Genomic DNA, 23105 nt, shown 5'->3' on the forward strand with positions numbered 1-23105 from the left:
CGTAATTAACTGCGGAGCTTCCAATCTGATTTGGTTGAAATTTGTGTCCGTCGGTAGTTGGATTTATCTAGAGAAAAACCTATTTGATTATCTTGAATGTAGCCTTTTGCCCAGATTTACACTATTATTTGTCGGAAAATGAATCCATTTTAGATCTCGACGCTTGACAAACCACAGCCCATCTAAGAAATGGCAAACAAAAATTACAGAATTAGCCTGGTTTCATTGGACCAGTCGAGGGCAGTGCACTGCCACAACGTTCATGAAAAAGAAAACGAAAGAAAGAAAACGGAAAGGAGATTTCGAAAAAGAAGTTAAAAGTTGGATTGAATTGGCCGGTCGTTTCACATAGGCTGAATGAGTCCATTGTGTTGAGGGTAAATAGTGGTAGATATAGACTTTTTAAACTTTATAATAAAGCTTTTACTATTTCCAGCTAATGCGGATTATTTTAGATAGAACACTTGTCTGCGAGGAACGATCTCGCTGAGGGTCGACCAAAATCAAAGATTGACCCAAAACATTATTACATGTGAACTGAGGCTGTATAGCATACGTGGTATTTCAAAGTCTAGTGTGAGAAATTTTTTTTTTAGAACGCTTTCAAAAGGTCTGCAAAAGGATGACCCTCTTTGCCATTTCGTAAGACATCACAATGCTAAACTTGTCAGTTGAGAGCACTGCTGCAATAGATGTGCTCTGGTTTGCAACTAGTGCACTTTGCCGCAGTGATTGCAAATGAAAAAATATAACTAACTCTGTGGTATTGGATATAAATTATTTTCCATTATTTTTGTCACTACAAACTTTTATTACTTCTCAGCAAACTGGCTGTCAATTTTGTTGAACAATACAATTTTCTGAGAAAAAAACTAAGATTTTTATCAAAAGGAAAATTTAATTATCTAAAATCTTAGTAAAAATCTAAGAATAACTAATTATAAGGTATATTAAAATAAGTTAAGAACTCCTGGCTTTTATAAAACTTCTCTTTATTTATTTGTATTTTTCCAATTTCCCAGAAATTGCATAATTTTTTTTTTCGCAGCAAAGCAAATGAAAGCGAAAAAAATTAACAAAAATTTAAAGCTCAACAGCTAACGAATATAATAAAATTTGGTTTGAAATACTTTTTTTTCTAAAACATACATATGTACATCGCAGATTTTTATTTTTTTGTTTGAATTGTGAAAAGGATTTGTTTTGCTTATTTACATTTTTATTAGTTAATATTGCGAATATGTAAATTTATCTCTGTTTGTGTTGGAAAGTTTCTGGTTGAAATATGTATATATGTGTGTGTGCAGTTTGTTTACAAATTTTATAAAAAATTTTGGTTGGGTGAGGATGTTTTTGCTATAAAATTTGTATCATGATTACTAATCCGCACTAAATTATCTATATTAACACACATTAGGAATGTAATTTTGGTTTTATATACTGCTGAGTTGTTGGTGTTTTAACTAATATGTATGTGTGCAGTGCGTTGAAGCGCATTTGAATTAAAGCTGTTAAAGCGCTAAAAAAGGTGCGTAAATTTTGATTAATACAAAAATTTGTAAACAAAACTGTAAAAAAAAACAATATTTGCAAAATAAATAAGAAGTTGAAAAAAATCAAAACAGGCCACAAACAATAAATAAAATCCTTGAGAAAAGTCAAGGTGCGCTCAAGGCCATGAAATCGATTAAAAGGAGAAGCAATGCGGAAAAAACTACACAGCAACGATTAGAAAAATAGCAAGAGCAATTTCTTTTAATAAAATTTCGTCACTTGAACCTTTTATTGTTGATTTATATATTTTTAGAAGAATGTTTTATGGGTTTTTGTAATTAAAAGTATGCAAACCAAACTGAAAAATGTTTTCGAACAAATTAGAAAATTCGAGACCATTTCGTTGTTTTTATTTGGTGCGTTCTGTTTCGGTATGCAGTTTTGTAGCGCAATAATTTTAGTACAACAAAGAACAAGTAATAGATCTCTCAAAGTTCGCTTCGAATTTTGACAATTTTTCTTCCAAAGGGTGTTTAACAAAACATATTGCCAAAAATCCACTAAGACTGATTGAGTTACAATACTGCTTACTAAAAAAAATGTATAGACCCCAAAGAGAAAGTTCGAAATTTTCGTAAAATTTTCTTGTATCTTCGAATTTTTTCGAACGTGATTTTGAGATTGGGTTGCATGGTTTCAGTTACAAAATTTAAAAAGATTTTTCCTAAAATATTGGAAAAAAATATAGTCGACGAAATTCGATAAAAATTATTACTGCTATTTTGCTGTTCGCTGTACATCCTACTAGGCTCCGCCAAAATAGTGGTTGGTTTGGTTTTCTAATTCAAGAGCATAGCCATATACATAAATAGTCGATACAATCATTTAGTCTTTGGTCGATGGCTCGATTAGAAATGAAAATGAAATTTTTTTTGGTTAAGATTTAAGTCTTTCAAACACTCACATGTAAACATTCCGAATAATAATCGTAGGCCTATCGTTGTTTCCCTTCCAGCTCCGACTATGGATGCTGATCCCAAAATTCCTCCACCTCCAGTGCTTCCAACCCCAACTATTGAATTGATAAATCTCTCCTCACCGAGTCCCTTAGCAGCTCAACCATCGGCAGCTGTATCCACCCTACCCTCCATTAAATGGTACCAGGTTCGCCCAAACCCCTCTGCGGAATCTGAACCGCCGGCTAATAGATTGATTACTGTCCTGATTAAAAAGTCGATTTTCGCGTCCAGATTCGAGAGAGACACTACAGAAGAGGACCTGAAGTCGTACATCAGAAGTAAACTTAAATCTGAAAATGTGACTATTCGTAAATTTAATTTTAATTAATCTAGAAACATTTCGTCATTTAGGATTGACGTATCCGCGCCACATTTTGAAACAATTTTGAATAATTTATTTTAGCCACCCGGAGCCTTTGTGTGTGAATACGAGCATAGACGCAACGTTATTATTCGTAATCTTGCTACCGTTCCTAATAATAATGCTGCGAAAACCTAAATATTAAATCTGTCCTTAATATATTTTATCAAAATGTAAGAGGCCGAAACTAACTCAAATTTACTTGAAATTATTTAACTGCAATGACAATATCATAGCTTTTACTGAAACTTGGCTAAAGCCTCATATATTTAATTCGGAGGTTCTTTGCAATGATTACCAAATATATAGAAATGACCGCTTGAATAGAGTTGGAGGTGGATTATTGATCGTGGTACATTCTTCTATAACTTCTGCTGAGGTTAATTTACCTGTTATAGAAGCTACGGAATTTAAGTGCATTAGAATCCAGCTGGGAATAGGTTTCACCTATATTGCTATTTGCTATATCTCATCATTTTCTTAGCCCTCGGTGTATATGAATCATATTTTGTTACTGAAAGATATCAATTCAATGTTGAAGCCTATTGACTCGATAATTATCTTGAGTGACTTTATTCTTCCACACGTATCATGGACCACATCCGACCATGGTATTGTATCGGTTCCTTTAAAATTATCCATCATCGACTTTTAAGCCGAAATAACTGAACTTTGCCTAAGACAGATAAATATAGTTCCAAACATGTTCGGGGGGGGGGGGGGGGGGGTACTTGATTTGGTATTTGTTGATGATACATCAAAATCCATTCTTAGGAGGGGTGAACCTCTTACTGTACCTGAGGACCCTTACCATCCTTCGCTGGAAATAGTTTGCGAATTGGAAGAAAGTTCTCGGAGTTGCACTACCACAGAAAGCGACTCTAGTTTTAGATTCGAATTCGCGAAGGATAATTTTAATAAACTCAACAAAATTTTATCTACAGAAGTTTGGCCCAAATATGGTGCAGATATTGACAAAAACGTTTCTGACTTCAATGCCATCATTCACGCTATTCTGGAAAGACATGTACCTAAGCGTAAACGTGTTTCCAAATATGGTACACCAAAGAACTGAAATCTTTAAAAAACAAAAAATCGCGTTCCTTCCAGCTGTACAAAAAGACGGGTTCACACTCCGACTACTTGAAGTACTCTATATTGCGTCATAAATATTTTGAATTAAAGAAAAAGTGTTACAATACCTATCTCTGTGCGATGAAAAAGAAAATAACTCGCAATCCGAAAGCTTTCTATGATTTCTTAAACTCTAAACGTACGGTTAAACGGTTTCCTTCTGGTAGGAAATACCGTGATGATTTCTCTAGCGACGATAAAGATATTGCTAACTTCTTTGCACAATTTTTCAAATCTAACTATTTCGCTGAATTAATTTCTTTGTCTAGTGAATACCTTAACTCACTTAATGCAATTAATATTCCAGCAATATCTCCAGAAGAGGTTTTTACATATTTAACATCTTTGAAGGAATCTTATAAATACGGTCCTGACCTAATTCCCACATGTTTTCTCAAAAAAATGCGCTGAACATATTTATCAGCTCCTAACTGATTTGTTCAACATGTCCCTAAAACATGATGTTTTTCCTGCTGCTTGGAAGGAATCTTTTCTAATACCACTGCACAAAACGGCAGTAGGTCATGTGTAGAAAACTATCGAGAAATTGCAAAATTGTTTGCCATCCCAAAGGTATTTGAAGCCATTGTTACCAATCAGCTAAAATTTTCCATTCCTACATTGATTGCATACTCTCAACATGGATTCTGTAAAGGCAAATCTACCATTACCAACTTACTTGAATTCACAACTCATGTTTCTAATGGATTTAGAGAAAATCTTCACACCGATGTTATTTACACTGATTTCAGTAAAGTATTTGACAAAGTTTCCCACTCCTTGCTTATCTACAAGTTGGATCGACTTGGCTTCCAACCTGGTTTCACCCAGTGGATATATTCGTATCTCTGCGGTAGAACGCAACAAGTAATTTTTAAAAATACTCTTTCAGATGTCATTAATGTTCCCTCTGGCGTCCCGCAGGGCAGTCATCTCGGTCCAATTCTGTTGTTGCTATTTATTAACGATCTATGTACCACAATAAAATATTCCAAGATTTTAATGTATGCTGCTGATGTGAAACTTTTTAGGTCCTATGCGTCTACTGAAGAGCGTCCCTTGCTTCAAGCGGATTTAAACTGCTTAGTTGCTTGGTGCAACGCGAATTCAATGCCGGTGAACATGAATAAATGTGAATTCATGTGCCTCTCTCGGAGATCTGTGCCTGCAGCCTCTTACGTAATTGATACTTTTTGTCTTGTATCAGTAAATTATTTTGTTGACTTGGGAGTCACGATGGATGCTAAACTTAGTTTCAACCTTCATATTATGACTACTGCCAATAAGGCTAGAGGTGTTCTATCATTCGTGAAGAGATGGTCTAAAGATTTTAGTGACCCTTATGTAACCAAAGCCCTTTTTTCCACATTAATTAGACCGATACTAGAATACGGATCAATAGTCTGGAATCCGCGATATCAAGTTCATGCAGATAGGCTTGGGTCAGAACAATCACAGAAGCAATTTTTACTTTTTTCTTTAAGGAATTTTCATTGGGACTCTGCGTATAATCTTCCACCTTATACTAGTCGGTTAAAGCTTATCAATCTTCCAACTCTCGCTAGTTGTAGAGAAATGCTAGGAGTATTATTTATGGCTAAACTACTATATGTAAGTAAGTAAGTAAACTACTGTATGGACTAATTTCTAGCCCCTTTCTTTTGAACGAAATAAACCTCAATGTCCCATCACGAGCGTAAAGACATCACAAACCTTTTCTTTTGAGGCAGTGCAGAACTAATTTCGAATTAAATGAACCTTTTCGGTGTGTGTTGCATGATTTTAACTCTCATTCTAATTCATTTGATATATAACGGATTCACTTTTTACTATAAGGAAAACTATCCTATCCTATCTTAACTCGTAACACAGAAAAAAAAATAAAAAATTTAAATCTTTATATGCTAAAATCGTTAACTTATTTAACAATTTACTATGTATATGTATAATTTCCTACTGTTATGTATAATATTCAGCTGATGATTTTTATTCTGTAGCTGAGCAGTTTTAGATCTCGACGCTTAACCCACCTCCGCCTATCAACAACTCGACAAAAACAAAATCCGTGCGTCATGCGGATGCGCCCCTCGTGTCGGCTTCGCGGACTTTGGGGGGTATTAATCTGTTGGGTTTATTATTATTATTAATGTATATTGGAGGGATTTTCAGTCATGTTCCCTCAAATTTTATTTCGACTTTGTGCCATCTTCAGTGACTTTTTCCTATAGAATCGCTCCAATACACAGCACTGAAAAAGAGAGTTGTCAAACCGTCAGTTAAATTCTCCTTCTCTATTTTCTTTCATTTAAGAAACCACTTTCATGAATTTTGTAGCTGAAATTATGCAAATCAATCTCTAAAACGTTTAAGAAACAATTCGAAAATGTGAGAAAATTTTACGGAAATTTCGAACTTTTTTTTAGAGTTTTTTGATTATGTAGTTTTGTAATCTTAGGCTAACAAAATATTAGTTATACTTTCTTCAATATGCGTACTGATTTTTGATATTTTTTCCGAAGGCTTTTTTCCATTTAAAAGGTGCGCAGCTTTATTTTTGTTAAGAAAGAAATTCCCCCACGGAGAAAAATGTCAAAAATCACTGCGAATTTCGAGAGATCTATAACCAGTACTTTCTTGAACTTGAATTATTTAGACTAAAAAACTGCATACTCAAAAAATTTCACAAAAAAATGATTCGAAATTTTCTTGTAATTTTTTTCAAAAACGTTCTCGAGATTGTTTTGCAGCACTTAGTTCATAGATGTTTTCTCTAAAATAAGCAAAAATAAAAGAGAAATGTTTAATTGACGTAATTTCATCAAAATTTGCCACTGCTGTGTTTGTGTTCGCTACCTGTCTGTACCTACTTTATATCGCAACTGGTTTCGGAGACACCGACGAAAATGTTTCATGAATAGTTCTGCTAATGCTCTGATCAACATTTTCTGATGGATACACTACTAGATACCCTATAGGGAAAATTAAAAAAAAAATATATATATATATTTGATTATGTTCATCCAAAATAAGATTCTAAGTAAAATTAAAAAACATATGTATGTATATTAAAAATTTAAAAATAAAAAAAATATATTAAAAAAGCAGCATGAAAAGCTTAGCCAAATAACCATAAAAATACCAATAGCGTTTATATGTATTCCTCGCTTATAGGATCACAAAAAGCCAAACGAAAGCAAAATTAGCAGCGCCCTATAAAAAATAAAAATTTTAAATTAAAAAAATCAAATTATTATTATTTTGTTAGTCAAATAAGAAGCAACAATCAGCGTATATACGATTATGTGGTTACATGTTGGACTGAAGCGATTTTATTATTTCTTTGCAAAACTTTTACTGCAGCTCTGTAAGTAATCACAAGAAATATATTTATTTTAATAAACAATTTAAAATATTTAAGGTGTTTGAATTTAATGTACAATGGAAACAATAAATTTGCTATAAACTGTAATACATACATATTTATATTAAAAAAAATCCTATATATATGACTCGTCATTACGCAAAGCCATACATAGATATATACGCACATATATATATTTACAGGCATGAAAATTCACATTTATATTTAAGCAGATTAAAACTAAAGCACATCCAATGGAAAGACGGGACTCCGCAAAGCTCATACTTACTACTGAAAAAAGCCTGTGGAAAAGGAGGTTAAATATGATTATTAATGTACATTAATATATATAAATTAAATTGTAATTAAGTGTAAATATATAAAATAATGGTGAAATTATAGATAAAAAATAATAAATTATAGAAAATTGCTACTGCAAACACTTATCTGGTAAATGAACTTCAAACGTTGAAACCAAGCTTTAATGAAAGCTTGAGCCTTACATTTTGGTCCACTTGATACCGAGAAAATATATTAAAAGATTGTCAGTTCAAATGAATAGAACTGAAAATTGAGCTTTAATGAAAGCTTTTTTTCTTAAAATAAATAAATAAATGTAAGGAGCGATAACCTCCGAAGAGATTTTAGGCCGAGCTTCTCTTCCAATTTGGGCATTCGGTGTGGTAGGCGGAGCACGCTACCATCACACCAAGGTGGCCGCCATCATCAGAAAAAAATGCAAGTCCATTTTTGATGAAGATAATGTAAGAATAGCTCATAATTTAGTTATGAAAGAAAGGAACTACTTGTGCAGCACCAAAGTTGCCGGAAACCATATTTAGAAATTAAGCTTTCATGAAAACTGCATCCTTAACAGTTGGTAAGAAAAAAAAGTATCAAATGATTCTTAATTCCTGAACAGAAGAATGTATAGTCAAATTGTTGCCCTAGAAACTGCGGAGGAAAACTGACGTTTTGATATTCATTTTTAAAACGTGAGTATGAGAGTTGAGCTTTTATGGTAGCTTTTTCCTTAATATAACATAGTCTTAGTAATTACCCTAATCTATCTTAGGGCAATAACAATGTGTAATAATAATAATAAAGCTTTCTTGTTAAAAGCTGATATTTAATGTAACAATAGCTGATATTTTATTTTAAGAAAATACGATTTATTTTTGCACCTTCAAAGTTGCCTGAAACAATATCTTTATATTAAGCTTTCATGCAAGCTAGATCATTGAAAGTAGGTTAAAAAGATAAGAAAAAAAATATGAAATGAATTTCAATTCTTGCAAAATGTAAAATAAAATTGTTGCCTTTAGGAAATTTAAGCAACAGCTGCAAGCAAAAACTGTCGTTTAAAATGAAAATATGAGAATTGAACTTTTATGAAAGCTTTTTCCTAGAAAGCTGCGAGTTTGATGAAATCATCTGCAGACTCTTTATTTAGAAAGTCCCTTAATATAATAACACCGATATGTTTACCCCAAAAACTATATAGTAAACTGCCTTTAGGCAATATTTTGACGTCTATACATATCTAGTAATAATAAAAGCTTATAAGAAAACTTAAAACAAATTGTCTGTGTCATTCAAATAACTGTGTAAAATTTAATCACTTTCAATAATAGTGTGGTTTATACCTGGCTTGTTAATTAGCGAAGGAGCCATTTAAGATATGTTTTTGTTACACCTGCATATAATCTTTCATTTACTTATTTGTTTAGCTCTCATATTTAAAAAGGTAAACAGTGGCCAGTAATCGTGTGAAATCACATAAAATATAATTTTATTTAGCTATGAAGTACACAAATAAATAAAAAGGTACTTAAATTGATTGAAAAGCTTTCCATTTTAGAGCTTTTGGTAAATGTTCAAAATCAAACTGGGATTTAATTCCTTACAAGATTGGTTAAAAAAAATTGTCATACATTTTTAAATAGGTATCAAGACTAAAGAAAGAAAAAATTTTTAACTAATTTTAACATTATGGATTACTTTTTTATATGAATTTTGTTAACCATTTCTCTGTGATCACTAACCATAAAGCTTACTAAATTGAGCTCTAAGTAGATAGGTATGCAGGTAAATACTTCTTCTTTTTTCTATAATAACCTAGCAATTACAGCTAAGTACATAAAAAGTTATACATATCTTTTAGGTTGTGTGCTAGAACGAATTCGTGAGCTAGGGAGACTGAATTCCAACTCCATAAAGTAAGCTTCGAGTTTTTTACAGTAATATTTCTGTAGTATAACTCTTTCAAGATACATTCATAAATGTGATAAAGAATATATAAATATATTTCAAAGTGTATATTGTTTATAAATAACGATACATGTACATAAATAATAGTTTCTACCATAAACAACAAATCTTAGTAAAAGTGCTACTGAGCGAATCATTTTGAGAATTAAGATGCGATGAAAGCTTTTGTTTTGCTATTGACTTTATTTGTGAAGCATATTTTATACTGGAGTTTTTGGAAGAAATATCAGTTATTTAAAGAAATAAACATACGCTGAGATTCAAAAGTTTAAACTATATGAAATTCTCATTTTAGCAATAATATTCTGGTTTCGCAAAAAAGCTCTTACATACTTTTTTTTTAACTTGAATGTGCTAGTTGGTATTTTGGCATGAATCTTGTGGATTGTTTTTGGAACCGCACATTTTGGTCGAATTTTTAGCTGTTCCGTGTAATGAGCAGCAACCTTTTTTAGGCTTTAATTTCATAAAAGTTCTTTATAAAAAAGCTTTCACTTTAATTAATAAATAATAGGTAATAAAAGACTTCAAATTGAACATTACGGCTACAACAAAAAATAAAACATGAAACAAATTTTACAAAAACAAAACATGCAATTTAAATACACAGTGCACTGAAAGGAAAACAAAACTGGTAAAATCAACCGAATTACGAGTAAGTTCAACCGATATACGAGTATCTGTCTATTTTTATCCGTCGCTATTAGCTGTTTAATCAACTTCGCAGTTAAGCGTTTTAACAGTCAAATCAACCAAAGAAAGTTCGCGTAAGCCACAGCTTACGGATTTTGATTTTACTTTTTCCAGGCCTTGAGCCAAAGAGTTTCACTGTTATAGGCGTAGCACGCTAGCATCACACCACGGTAATTAACAATTATTAATCTCACCCTAAAAATACTAATGAAAACTGTCAAAGTTAGTAGTGGCTGTTGATATTACAGAGATTTGTATGGCACGATAGCCATAGAGGAGCAGAGTACTGAGCGCCATGAGGGTAAGTTTCTCTTTAAAATGAAGTGATGCATATCCACGGTTGCACTTTTGGTCCATTTGGACCAAAAATGGTCCCTTCCAACCCCATTTGGTCCGCTGGTCCCTTTTTTCAATTTTGGTCCTTTTTACGCAGTAGCCACGATTTTGGTACTTTTTCCTTTTTCACTGAGGTTAACAACTCTGCCCAAAACATTTGGCACACTTTCATCACACATATACTTTTCAATTTACTTATGTTTATGGAAATCTTACCACAAAAATTGGCCAGTCAATAAAATGTAGCAGACCAATGCCATCTCAAAGGAAATATTTTAGGCGAGGCATTAATAAGAAAAGTGATGGATCTAAGGGCAAGGGTTATCAAACACTTTTCGTAATATATTTTTTTCACTAGTTGAGCTAAGAAAATTTTTCTCAAATGCACCTGTGCCTCTAAGGAATTTGGCAGGGCTTTCCACTGATGGAGCCAATACGATGGCCGTCGAGTTAAAATTTGAATTGAAAACTAAGTAAAATAATGAAACTAATTGGTTTTATGTTTGGTATCACTTTCAAAATTTTTTACAAAGAAATCCCATGTAAAAATTGCAGGCGTATTGTGATGTTAAGGCATGCCGAATACTTTAACACTAAGTAGCTTGGCATAAAAAATATTTTAATTCTAAGTAAGGCAGGAATACTTGTTGCAAGCGGTAACTTTATAAATGAATCGTTATTCATCGCGATTGAACAAATTTACTTTTATATTCAGATTTTGAAGCAAATTTAAAAAATATTTGATCTTGATTTGTGTCTTATTCTCGTAGGTGCAGAGCCCCATAAACTTCAATAACGACGCTTTAACTAATTTCTAGTACCTACTTAAATGCAACCAGGTTCCGTTATTGCACAGTTGAAACTTTTAAGAGTTTGATTTTTAATCTAAAGCCTGGGGCTAGATTCAGTAAATGTGAGTTTTTCAAAAATTACACTTACTAAATCTAGGCTTTGGTATGAAATTTCAACGGTCAGGGGAAAAAGTAAGCATCATTTACTGAGTTTGCTCATAGTTCGGCTACACCAAAACGCAAATTTTTGAGCCTTTTCTTACTAAAACCTAACTGCGCTATATATTTTATTTCTTTCTATTTAGCAACATAATGCTGGAATTAAGATATTTGTCAGCAAAACTACATTCAAAACGTATAGCTAGTGAACGCATAGACTTATCCTTGAAATTTGAAAATATACTATCTCAAAATAGTGTTTTTGTTTGTGTAGTTTGAATTAAGTCTCCTATTCGCTAATAGAAACATCCTGAAATTTTATATTTAACAACGACTTTTGAGAATTTCTTGTATCACAATCAAATAAAACAAAAATTTGGTAATTTTTTCTGAGATTTGGTCCTTTTTTTCGATGAATTTTGGCCCCAAATGAAAACATGGTGTGGCAACCGTGTGCATATCAATAATATTGACAGTTATTCGCTGTTGAAATGACCAATGAGATCAGTTCTTTTGACAAAAAAATCTATTAAATTGATTGAAATTTTCTTGTTTGTCTGTTATTTTGTCATCTGTACAGACTTTGTTGAATTAACCATAATGCGATCACTTTAATAATTGTTAATTCAAGAACAAAAAAGCTGATTTACTCATTTTACTAGCTTAATTTCTTTCAGTGAAAATGTATTAACAAAAACAAAGTAATATGCATACATACTTAGAAAGCCAACAATAATTTTTAGTAAACAAAAGGATGGGAGCTTACATTTTATTGGCAGGCATCAAGGCATTATCCCCTTTAAATTCAAAAATATTTCTTATTCCAGCTTACCTTCAAAAGTGCGCCAAATTCTAATGCACATAATCATACAAGTTATATATAGTGAACCTAAAGTTCTAATTAATAAATTCACAAACAATTTTTTTTAAGAAAATATGTTTGAAAGTTGTAATGAAACGACATGCTATGTTAATTTTTAAATATAAAATGTTAACATATAATTTGTTAGTGTGTTTTCTAAGTTACTAGCTATAGAATTTGAAGTGAACGAAACACTTTTTTAATGAACACAAAATAATTTTTTATCATAAATTCCAAATATATACTTATGCACATTTACGAGTACGAGTACAAGCAATGAGAGCGAACCGACTCACGTTTTATACATATTCGCTGTAGCTAAATAGAGAGAGAAAGTGAAAGATATATATTTATTTTATATGTAATAAAAAATAACAGATTCAGAAAAAAAGTGTATGTAGAATATTTACTAACGTAGTACTTAAGAAATCCAAAATGGTAATACAGTTTGACATTCTGCTTCAGCTTTGTCCAGCTTACTTATTTTATATTGTATTCCACAAAATAAATATTTTCCATACTTGCGTTACATAGCTTTCGGACTTTGTTGCAACACCCATTATACATTGCGTTATCAATGGTTGAATTGCTGTGAAAATTACTAAATGCCTAAAAAACCGCCGTTGCTACAAAAAGTGGATCCGAAAATCTGACTTCCCATAATTTCAACATCACAACTTTAAACGCAGGCAATTGAGCGAAAAGAGGCCTGAAGTTAAAACTTGATTTGATCACTTTTGAAAATAATGGAAAAAGCGTTAGCCCAACTGCTCTACATAATATTACTGTAAGGTTAACGATGTGAACGCTTTTGTGCTGGTAAAGCAACAAAATGCTAGAAACGGACACAGAAAGCTTTTAGCTTCTTATTTAAACATTTACTAATTGTTAAGCTTTAATGTGGAGAGATCAAAATAGCTCCTGTGGCAGTGAAAGTTTCGATCTCGAGTATGAGCTTCCAGAAAGCTTAAATTTCTGTTTTTGTTGTGAGCTTAAATATATTGTTTTTCACGCAGAGATCTTTTGATCCTACAAAATTTTAAAATTGGCGTTTAAATTTACTAAGTTTTTTGTTAACATTTTGGTTATTCCCTTCATGATAGTTATATTTATCGATGACTTCTAAAACCGAAAAAACGTTCTAAGAAGAATTTATTAATTAAGAAAAGTGCTTCATACTAACAAAAGGCATTAATGCACTAAACTTAACGAAAGGAGAAATGTCGACGATTTGAATAAAAAAAATCGGCTGCGTGAAATAATTGCTGCTTTCTGTGTTTTGAAGAAATTGATTTAATAAGATTTATAAATGGAAATAACTTTAATTCTAATCTAAAGCTTACAAGTTTTAAGCTAAAGCAAAGCCTTTAGTAATGTTAAAAATTAACCGTAATGAACCCATATGTCTTCGAACGGTATCTGCAAGGCAGAAAAGATTTCGCTGAGAAGTTTTTCAACAAACGTTCACTCGAAGTATTTGCCAAATCACTGCCGAAGGGCGGTCTCTCTTAGTAAGACTTTTTCTAAAGTAATTTGAAAGTTACTTTCCAGGGTCATGTAGCCATGAACTGCGGTAAATTGTATCAGTAAAATCGATGGTTTTGATGATATTAGCTTTTTTGTGAAATATCTTATATAGAAAAACAACCACACATACTAACAATAAACTACACTAAAAACTTCCCTCTTTAAAATTCTGGAAACAATATATTTAATTATATTATGCTATTCTGGTCACTTTTGTGAATGTTCTGAAGCTGAAGAGGCTTCGGGACCAATCGCTTTCCTGTGCGTATAAAACAAATTGAATTTACTATTTTAATAAAATTTAATATTCAGGAATAATTTAATTAAAAAACACAATCATTGAATTTTATTTAAATAAAATTATCAGACTCCCAGAGGAAGACATGAAAGCGTCAAAATGCGTAGCAGAAAGAAGGAAAATTAAAAAGGGAAAGCAAGCTTATCCTTCTCAACTCTGGAAGCTCCATCAAGGCAAAACGGGCGTTAAGATCTTTGGTTCATCCAATTAAATATTGTACATTATTATAATAACTTTTTCAATCAATAAAGCTTTCGTTAAGCATTTACCCGAAGGATTGGCCTAAAAGTTGTAAATTTATCATGTTAAAAAATTTATTGAACATTTTTTATTGCACTAAAAAATTTTTCCTCAAAACAAAGTAAACGATAATTTACTTAATAATTTCATTTTAATAAAAAAGAGCTTTCAAGCACGAAATAATTTCATTGCTGTGGAAAAGAAATTGTTTTCAGAAAGTTATTATTTGCGTGTTAAGACATTTAAGTTAATTTATTTTTCGTTAAGCTTTCAAAATTTGATGAAAGCAGAGCAACAGTTCATGAGCAATATTTATGAAATTTTTGTTCTAATTTTAGCTATTAGCACAATTCTACTGGTTTTGTGTTCAGGGATTAACTAAAAACTTAATCCTTATTTAAACTCACATACACTATCTTAATTACATTGATAAATGTACATTTGCTTAGGAGTGGAAATTATTTGGCCACTGAATTAAAAATTTTCAAAGCATTGAAAGCTTTCTGGGAACGTGTTCTGAAAGCATTAATTTTGATCCTTATGCATTGCATTAGAATTGTAAATCTACACAAAAGCACATTATTAGTTTGACTCAAGAATTTTTTTTTGTTTTTGAATTTGTTATGTTTTCTCAAAATACCAAAAGATAGAATTACAGCTGTCTTTCGCAATATTTTCGAAAAAGTTTAAATCTATTTAACAAAAACTTGAGTAACAAAAATTTTTAGCATTAAAATTTATAAAAAAATTATTATGTACAGCAGCGAAAAGTAAAACAGCTTTTTTTTTTAATTTCGGCGGTTAAATTCGATATTTTTGCAATTTCTTAATTAAATAAATTTTTTTAATTTCGATATTTTACGAGAAAAAAACTTTAAAATTTGTAACTGAAACTTTGCTAACCAATTTCGAAATGTTGTCGAAAAAAACCAAAAATTCGAGAAAATTTTGCACTTTTATTTTAAGTTTTTGCAGTTTTGTAGCTCAATCAATTCAAGTTCAACGAAGAGATTTTTGGCCGAGCTGTTCTTCCAATTTTCGGCGTCCTGTTTCCTGTCCCCAATTTTATGCAGACTCCGAACGGCATCTGAAAGTTTCACTGAGAAGCCCTTCAAGGTAAAAATACACTCGGAGTACTTGCTGCTTAATATCAAGGGGCGATTCCGGTTAGAAAAACCTTCTTCTAATTGAAATAACTTGTTTTAATATTTTGATGTTGCTCTGCTCGGGGCGTTAATCCAGGATCTTCGGTGCGGTAGGCGAAGCACGCTACCATCACACCGCGGCGGCCGTCAAGTATAAATCATTAGCCTTTTAAGAATCACATTGATTTTTGCCAATTTTTTTCCGAAAAATGATTCGGTTTTGGTCCATATAAAAAAGTTCGAAATTTTCGAATTTGTTCGAAAGCGTTTTTGAGAGTAGCTTGCACAGTTACAGTTACAAAATTTAAAGAGATTTTTTCTTATGATATGAAAAATGTAAAAAAGAAAAATTTAATTGACAAAATTTTAAAGCAATTCCCGGTGCTATTTTTTTGTTCGCTGCTGTATGCGTGTACCTAACTCGATTCTCAATGAAAAGCCATACATTGAAATGATATTAAGCTCAAACGTTACTTATGTAAATTCAAGTGTCAGATATGTATTTTTTAGTGGACTTGCAAATGTGGTTGTGTGATTTATTTACGCTTTTTGTGCATATTGATTTGGTGTACCACATAAAAACATTTCCAGCAACCGACATGCACATAAAAGAATGTAAAACAATTATTTAATATGTTGAGGTATTTATAATTTTTAAGATATAGTTGTTCTGAAAGTAGCATTGCTTAAATTGTACAAAAAGCTTTTAAGTTCGTTCATATTCCGGCACAAAAAGTAATCTTATTTATGATTTCATGTTTTGTTTTGCAACGAAAAACTCTAATTGAAATTTATTACTATATAATACTACGATGCAGTAATATTTTGCTGAGGAGTTGGTTTGGTCTCAGATAATACCTATGTATATAGTATGACATGTGGGTATATGAACAGAGTGATTTGCGCATAAATAAGAGAAATCTGAAAAAGCTTATAAAAAGTTTAAAGCGAAAACATCTAGAAAGTAAAACGCAGAGTAAAATCTAAAATATAAAGTACGAAGTTCAAGCGGAATGATGAAAGCAAATAAAAATGTTATGCGTTTTCGAAAAGAAATGCCAGCGTGAAATATAATTGAACAAAAATTAAAATGTAATTTTAATGCATGTTATAAAAAAGTTCACAAGACAGGAGAGAAAAAATTATATATATTTGACATTTACAGATAGTGTAGAACTTTATATATTTGCTAGTACTATGATGATTTAATTAAATGATAAAGCCATTGCGATCTTTTTTTGGGTAAAATGTTTAAAGCTTTGTTTCACTGCCATTCCAGCATTTCGTCGGGCAAGCTTTATCATATCTATGCCAACACATAAGAGATATTGTCATATAGAGCGAAAGAGATCTACACAAAACACCGTTGTTTAATTTAGAAGATAAAATATAGTTTGTTAGTGAAATCTACAAAATAATTACGTATATCTTATGGCATTGTGTATAAGAAAGGGATCACTGTTAACTAAGTTTAAGAGCTTGAGAGCAAGCCTGACAAAGAAATATGTTAATGCAATCTGGAAAAAGATTTTAACGAAACATTTCAAGAAAATTACCAAGCTCTTTAGAATCTGAAGTTTTGACTCGAAGAACGTCGGACCTCATATCACAAGAAGCGATGGAACGACCGAAAACGAGAGCAGGAAAGTAGGTCAGAACAAAGCTTGTAATGTCTTGTAGTGGATACCTAAAACAGAAGTTTTAATTTCATAGCAGAATTGTTAAAACTTTATTCAAAAAGATTGCCTCGCTTTTTCGTTTATATAATGCATAAGTCCTTGCTGAACAAGCGGAGCAGCTACATCGGAGAAGAAGTATTCCAAAATAAGATATTTTGAAAACAAAACCTCAAGCGTAAAGTATTTAGCTTTTAAATGTTAGCATGTTATTTCATTAAAATTTTTTGGTGCTATTGGATATTTGCGAAAAATTTCTTAAATCAAAGCAGCCAATGCGCGTATACGTCTTGCTTCGTTGCTCGTTAATGTACGACTAAACCACTACCACTAGGATTATAGTACCCTTACCAACACAGTCACAGTTTCTATTTTAAGAGCTCAGTGTTTTGTTTGAAAACACCATGTTAGATCTCTTAAAAAGCGTGGTAGAACTTGTAGGAAAAGATGTCACAAATTTCCACAAAGTTGCCCATTATATGTTTTTTTTTTCTAAAAAGGAGGACTTTCAAATAATTTCGGTTGACTAAGATAACATTATGAAATGCGTGTTGAAGAAAATAACTGTCCGAGAAATTGTTTGTACCAACTTGTTTGCCAAATAAAAAGTGGTAGAATTTAAAAAAATGAAAAAAAAAAAAATTTTCCTAAAAATATGGTAGATCTACCTCAATTGTGGTAAAGGTTTACAATGAAAGAGCACTGATTTAAAGTCACCTACAACCTTGATGGAAAAATCTCAGAAATTTATAGACCGCCTATTGATCAAAAAGATAATTTTTGCTCAGTTTGTTGTTCTACATTTTGTTAAAGAATTTCTGCTAGTACTAAAATAGTTAGCAAATAAAATGGAATAAAAAATCGTAGGTTTGAATTGACCGCAATGCCTTAAAATATTGTCCTTTGTCATTAAAGTTGTAGCGTTATTTTTTTTTATTGAAAAGGCTTCTTCTATTACAATTTAGGAAAAAATCCATTAAGAAAGAACATACCATAACAATAAAAGGTTCACAAAAATTATTGCTAAAGCCTTGAGCTCGATTTGAATAAACGAAAAAATAGCTTAAATCATTAAAAGGAAAAGAAAAGCAGAAAATGACAGCAGCAAACATGAAAAAGCAGTGACTATTTTTATTATTATTTGTTATTTTTGATGATGTAAGAAAAATCTTTTATGCATTTTATAATTGAAGCTGTGCAAACAAATCTCAAAGTCGTTTTCGAAAAATACGAAAATTCGATAACATTTTTAGAGAACGGCAAATAATTTTATTGGAGTTTTCTGAAAATTTTTTGTGTATGCAGTTTCGTAAATCAATGGATTTAAATTGATTGGGCGACAAAACTGCATGCAAAAAAAAAAAAAACAGAGAAATCTAACTAAAAAGTTCGTCACCCTAAAAAAAAATTTACTAAATTTTCGAGTTTTTCCGAAAACGTTTTTGAGAATCGTTTGCCCAGTTTCGTTTATAAAATTCATGGAAGCTTTTTTTTTTTTAATTATACAAAATGAAAAAAAAAATACGAATTTAATTGAAGAACATTTTGTATAAATTTGCACTACTTTTTTCTTTTTCGCTGCTGTATATTTATATCACGATCAAAACACTAGATGAAAGAAAAATATAAAAACAATATTGAAAATATATGAAACATCATATAAAGTATTGAGAAATCTCAGCCGAAATCTACTTAAGCTTAGAAAAAGGAGGGCTATGCATGTAAAATAAAAAAAAAAATAAAAATTAAGCACATGAAGGGAAGCACGAAAATGATGATGAGTGACTGATTGTGATGAAAACAGGCGATAGAAGTTTCGAGCAAGAATGATTTTTTTGTTGTAGGAAGAAAACGAAAATTCTATGCAACCAGACTAAGACGAAGTTTTTTATACGAAATTATGAATTTTTAATACTAAGTAAGTTGGCTAAGTAAAAAAGCAGTTTTTGTTTGGTTTTTCACATAATAATTTCATTTCTTTAATTAAATATTTCCAAATGTAGCATGTATAATACATAATAGTTTGTTGGTTTTTGCATTGTTGTTTTTAATGTTGTTATTAATTTACTTTTTATAGCACATTAAACATAAAAGTAATAATTTTTAATATTAAACAATAGACAAGTATTTGATTATACGTATTACGTATGTATGTATGTAGTTTGAGTAATTTATAATTATAATAATGTAAGTATGTATAGCAATCATTTATATATGTATGTGTGTGCCATATACTTAATTAAGATTGAATTGCAATTAATTGATATTTTGTTATCAAAACTTAGCTGATAATAATAATGAGAATAATAATAAATATAATAATTATCATCAGTATATATGTATGTATGTATGTTTGTAAGTAAGTAAGTAAATCATCAATATACACAATCCACAAATTGTTTAAAAACTGGCAATAATTACTATTTATGTATATACGCTTTATATATTAAGTATATGCATACAAATGTCTTTCACTGTATGTGTATGTATATATATATGTGTGTGTATTTGCATGAGTAGGTGTCTTTTTTGAAGTGTGTGAGTGTGTGAATATTGCTTGCGTTCTAATAAATACACACAAATAGGAAACATACGCAATTTTAATCAGCAGCTATAAGTACAGTTACAATCAATTAATTTGTAATTTTATAAAAATTTTTGTAGGCAAAAAATATTTATATGTGTATGTGTATGCGTTAACACAATCAGTTGCTTTTACGCATTTTTTTCATATAAATGTTAGGTTTTTGTTGTTTTTCTATTTGTCTTTTATTTGTGGTTACATGCAACTGTTCGTTGAAACTTTTTTCTAAATTTTTTAATTAATTTTTTGTTGTGAGTAACTTGTTGCTAGTTTTGATTCTAGTTTGATTTAAGTATTCATTACATAACGATATAACTGAAATTTGTTGATTTTGAAAATTTGTCAATTCTATTCGCTTCAAATATTACCTGGTCATTGCTTTTTGAGGCTAGCGCTTGTAAGACTTTTGATTGTATTCATCCTTTGCTTTCTTCTCTCTAGTTCAGTACACAATTTCTGACTGATATTCGGCATTGTAAAACTTTCACTTCCATGCAGTTTTTAAGCTCTCAAGCCTACATTTCTTGATTGCTCCCCATAACTGCATCCTCAAAACCCTTTGAATGACCCTTTGTTTGCCTTTGGGTCATTTACTGCTTCCTACAAACTCTTGTGCGTTGATACATTGGAGCTTTTAAGCTTTAGTCAGCAAAACATTGCTGAATTTCTAAGCCACCTCTTGTGATACCGTTTTTCACTATATTGTCTAAATTTTTTTTAAACTTTGTTAATCCTTACATCCAAATTTTCCTTTTTCATCATTTTATACCCTCGCTTATATCTAACTGCATATCACATATCAATTTTAGCTTTCTCTCCTATTCCCAGCTTTCAAGTTTTTGTTCATACGAGCTTTCACGATTTTTTTTTTCGAATAACAATTTCTTCGATGATTGTATAAAATATTTAGCGATGTCCACTTTATTATTTGCATATAAACATTTTATTCCCTATTCAAATATTAAAAAAAAAAATACATCAAATCCTTTTGTTGGAGCTTTAAGCTTCTCCCCTCCTTTTTAGACCTCATGTGAATGTTTGACTGCAACTTCCTACTCACTAGGCGTGTACTCTTGTTTTAAAGAAAAAAGCGTTATAACTTGTGGGTTACGGGGGCCTTAAAATCAGTTTTATCTATTGCAAAAACTTCCCATATTGTGTGAACTTGTGGGTTATGCGGAAGCTTCTCATATTGTGATCGTTTAAACGCTTTTATTGAATAAGTGGACGGTTTATTTTACTTGGTTTATTTTTTAATAAAGTAATTACCAGACGGATTTAGTTTTAAGATTTGGAGGTATTTGGAAGTTTTGTTGGAGCTTTGAAGCTCTAATTAATTTCGAAATGGTCTAAGCAAGATATTTTGGCTGATTTTTGCAAAAACCTAACGCGTAGTGAGAGTCAATTTTATGGAATGAAAAACGATTTGAAAGCTTCGAAATTAGTTGCTGCGGGGTAGAAAAAAATTATATAAGTTAAGCTTACTTAAGAAGCTCGATTGGGACTAAAATGGTTATGTTAAGTTTGAAATATTATTTTGGCTATGGCGGTTCGATCAGTGCTAAACAGTGCTTCAAACGATTGGAATAGCATAATTAAGAAACTGTTAAATTGGAAGCCTTTGACCATTGAAAAAACACTAAAGATTTTTCAGAAATAGGTTATCTTATACGAAATTCCAAATTTTCTTTTAAAACTTTACCAAATATAAAATTTAAAATACAAACATACATTATTAGTTGCAGGCTTTTTGAACTTCTCTGCCCAAAGTCCAAGGCAGGAACAATTTACATATCTTTAAAAAGCTCGAGAATTGTATTTCAATATGCTTGTTATTTTGTTTTATTCTTCGTTATTTATTATCCTGCCACTAAATAGGATTTTTTTGTGTACTGTTGTTTTATTGTGTCTTAAGTATTTTCAGATACTTGTGTTTATGTGCTTTGAGTGCAAGAGTGGCAAAAGCTCAAAAGCTACTACAATATGCAGTCTTATTAATAATAACACAAAAACACCTTTAAATTAAAGCTGGTTTTAAGTTGAAAAAGCTTATAAAATAAAAATTATAATAAGAAAGAAATCTGAAATAATAATTATTATTCCTTTTCTCGTAATTGCCATATTATTTTATAAATTTACTTTCAGACTTATCCATTCCCGATAGCCTACTCAATTATATCACTGCAATACACATACGGAGTTTACATTTTATTGGTTGTTTTACACGTCCGTACTTATGGCACATCTAATTTATCTTTGTAATTACTCAAACTAATATTTTTTTTATTTGATTAACATTTTTTTTTAGCTTTTTGCACAGTGTTATGATGCTCTTAAAAAGTTTGCAGCGTCACTACATTTTATAAATCTCCTGTAAACGTAATTGTATATATATTAATATTAAAATTTTTCTGTTTGTTTTTAATATCTTTAATTTTTAATATTTTGTTCAAAATTAAAAACTTCTAACCTCAAATATAACGGTATGCGACTATTTAAAATGTTATTAATTTTGTAAATTTTTTTTGTTTAAAATTTTAAAACTCTAAACAAATTCCCTAATAAGACATTTATTAACTTTTTTTATTTTTTCAACTGTAATTTTTAAATCTGAATATTAAAAAAAAAAAAATAAAGATTATTGAAAAAAGTATGAAAATAACTAATAAATATTACGGTTACTTAAACATAAAAATAAAACGGTAACCTTTTGATCAAAGTTAGAAAAATTTAAAATACTATAATTGAAATATAGCGCTATGGCTACCAAAACAATAACATTGAGCTAGCTTTATAAAAAGAGGAAGACGTTAAATAAATTATTTAGTTTCTAATAAGTTATCAAAAGTATAAATCGTATTAGTTGTGTGAGCTTTACATACTTTTAGAACTTTTTTTTCAAACAATTTTGAAATTTCATTCTTTAAAAGCTCTGACGAAGTTGATTTAATTTGGAAAAAAAATTTGAATATGTGTTACAAAAGCTGATTTGAAAAAACTATTCGTCAATTCGCAAGTTTCGTGAAAAGTTCACACAGTGCAAAGAAGCTTAGAAAAGCGTAGATATTCATATGTTTTGCAATATTTTTACTTTTCTTTGACGAATGTGTTGCTCAAGAATTAGTTCAGTTATGTAACCTAGCAGCGAGCTTGT

The 23105-nt window shown here is 30.8% G+C and overlaps 1 protein-coding gene across 14 annotated transcripts in view; it reads right to left on the reverse strand.

Annotated features, from left to right (window-relative positions):
- The window catches only part of mbl (muscleblind), a 453871-nt gene that overhangs the window by 31868 nt on the left and 398898 nt on the right, over positions 1–23105 (reverse strand). The gene's annotated exons all lie outside the window — the stretch shown is intronic.

This window comes from Eurosta solidaginis, chromosome 3 (assembly GCF_040869045.1).
Source record: "Eurosta solidaginis isolate ZX-2024a chromosome 3, ASM4086904v1, whole genome shotgun sequence".
Taxonomy (NCBI): domain Eukaryota; kingdom Metazoa; phylum Arthropoda; class Insecta; order Diptera; family Tephritidae; genus Eurosta; species Eurosta solidaginis.